General features: G+C 36.0%; 1 long non-coding RNA gene across 1 annotated transcript; it reads left to right on the top strand.

Annotated features, from left to right (window-relative positions):
* The first annotated feature begins 1,465 nt into the window (after nucleotides 1–1,465).
* LOC112079826 (uncharacterized) lies at nucleotides 1,466–2,578 on the top strand. Its single transcript, XR_002896065.2, has 3 exons — nucleotides 1,466–1,650; nucleotides 2,084–2,111; nucleotides 2,497–2,578. It is a non-coding gene; the product is annotated as an uncharacterized lncRNA (long non-coding RNA).

A 2,578-nucleotide genomic window follows, 5' to 3' on the forward strand; every position in this document is an offset into this window, starting at 1 on the left:
AGGAAATGTCCTGCCCTCACAGGAGGATTCTGAGGCTGTGTTGGACCTGATTAGAATGAGGTTTTTACAGAAAAGCAGGTTGATTTTGTTTAGTTCATTTCTTTTTTGGTAGTTTGTGTGATATTTGATTTAGTTTTACCCATATGTTATTTTTGGGGATCCTTATTATCCACCCACACAGTACCAATTTGTAAGTCGCTCTGGATAAGAGCGTCTGCTAAATGACTTAAATGTAAATGTAAATGTAGGTGGCGGAATGCACATTTAATTGTTGTGGATGCCATTATACCATAGAAGAAGAGAGAGAGACAGACAGACAGACAGACAGCGGTCTAGACACCCTCAGGCAGTGATGCCAACTTAGCAATTTTGTTGCTATATTTAGCAACTTTTTTTCCAAACAGCACCTAGCAACAAATGTAGCTACTTTTAAAAATGTATTTGGAACTTGTGGCAACTTTTGAAAAATGACTCAAACGCACATATTTTCCCTCTAAATGACACAAAACCGATTTTCTCTGTCACAACACACGTGCCTGGCTGCAAAAGTGCATTGTGAGTGACGTCAGCAGCAGGCCAGCAGCAATTTCAGCAAATTGCAAATCATTGTTGGCTGACTGCAAAAGCAGTAGTATGTGTTCGACGAGATCTTGAACAGAACTTACAATCTGGAGAGAGATGGAGAGAGATGCCTAGCACATACATCATTATTTGATTTAAGTTGCTTATTCAATAAGATAGCATATATACCTTGTTATTTGCCTGTACCTATAATTGTTGATCAGTTAGGTAGCATGTTAACTAACTACCAATACACTGCTTAAAACTATGATTGTTCAGAATGTGTAGGTTTACTAGTTAAAAAGAAAATAAATAAAATTGTTCAATAATGTGTAATTGTTCAATAATTCAATGTGTTGTGTTTAAAAATAAAAATGTGATAATATAAAATGTGTTGTGTTTATATTACTTTTACAAATAAAAGTATATGATAATAAACAAACAAATCKAAACTAACAAATGTCAAATCATATTTTTCCCTGAGATTATTTTTATATGTTTTTTTCCCCATGTGATATTTATATTTTTTCACTTTTATTTTTATTAACAGTAACATGCAAAACATAAACATAACAGCCAGAGGGATTCCACAAAGAAATGAGAAAAAAATAAAACTAATCCACATTATATCAATTCAAATACAGGCATATAGCGAATACATTTTTTTGACATTTTGTTTTGTATACGTTTCAAAGACTCTAAATAGTTTTCCAAATCAGATAAAAAAATTAAGAAAAGGGCCTTTTTCTTCATAAATTTTGATTTGTGTATGAAAAATGTTCCAAATAAAATAAAGAGATTTATGACATATTCATATTCAATTGTGGAATCAGTGTAGTAAAATAATATGTCAAACTTAGAAATTTCAATGGTTGTATACAATTTGAGGCCAAGATATAGTTTTACATCAGTCACTATATAACAATGACAGAATAAGTGTTCAATTAGAGTCTACGTAATGACGCAGTTTTACGTTATTATGTAATGACGTCATCACGCAATGACATCACAACGTCTATAAGCAACAAATCAACTTCCTCTGGAAATTAGTTGGCAACACTGGGCGGAATGCGGCGAAAGCATCTACCGGTAACTTAGCTAGTCACCACTTTGGCATTCAATCTAAAGCCATCCTTTTGTTTCAACTCTTCCACTGATCTTTAGAATTTACTCTAGACAAATTATGGACTTCTAGTATCAAACATGTTTTGTTCTGATTTGTTTATTTCATGTTCAGGCCGATATCTGGCTGTTAGCATTGCAACGTCTTTCGATGATGAGAATTTACACAGACCTGTTCTGAATACCTGATTGTACTTTAGTATTTCTGATGGGCGACCTGCAAATTTATTAGAATTTTAACAAAAAACGTGTTTAGAAATGCTGCGTTCGCAGAACACGTGTCCGCATCTAGCTAGGTCACATGAGAACCTACGTTATTTAATGGCTGGCGAGCTACCGGGGTTGTACCGGGGTTGTAATTGAAATCAGTGTTGACTGTATATTATTTTCTCCTTTCAAGATGCCGACGACTCGAATGTGCTGCTCTGGTAAGCAACATATTACTTAAATGCCTGCTTACGATGTAGTTTTACTTAGCAACTAGCTAACCACGTGCCATGTTAGCTAGTATGCTAGCTTGCCATTTAGGTGTGACCGGACCACCAGTCGTTAAAAACCCAACGTTAGGTCTCTGCTACGGTGATGATAAAATGAACTCTCTCTTACCGAATCAGTCTTTGAAGAAGGAACTTCTTTACCAGATTCTGAGTAGCATTTGGCCACTGATTCGACTGTCGTAGTGTACTACTAATAACGTCGATCTGGTCAGAAGTAGTTCACTGTATTGGAAATAAGGTTAAATTAGCGGGTTCTATATGCCTGCGTGTTGCCTGTTCATGAAGGGACCTCCCTAACTTTCCCCCTGATCAACAGAAATGCAGGACAGATGCCAGGGAAGTCCAGCAGACTGACACGTGAGTGCATTGACTTACCACCAGGATCATTAGATGTGTTC

This window comes from Salvelinus sp. IW2-2015, unplaced genomic scaffold (assembly GCF_002910315.2).
Source record: "Salvelinus sp. IW2-2015 unplaced genomic scaffold, ASM291031v2 Un_scaffold9774, whole genome shotgun sequence".
Taxonomy (NCBI): Eukaryota; Metazoa; Chordata; class Actinopteri; order Salmoniformes; family Salmonidae; genus Salvelinus; species Salvelinus sp. IW2-2015.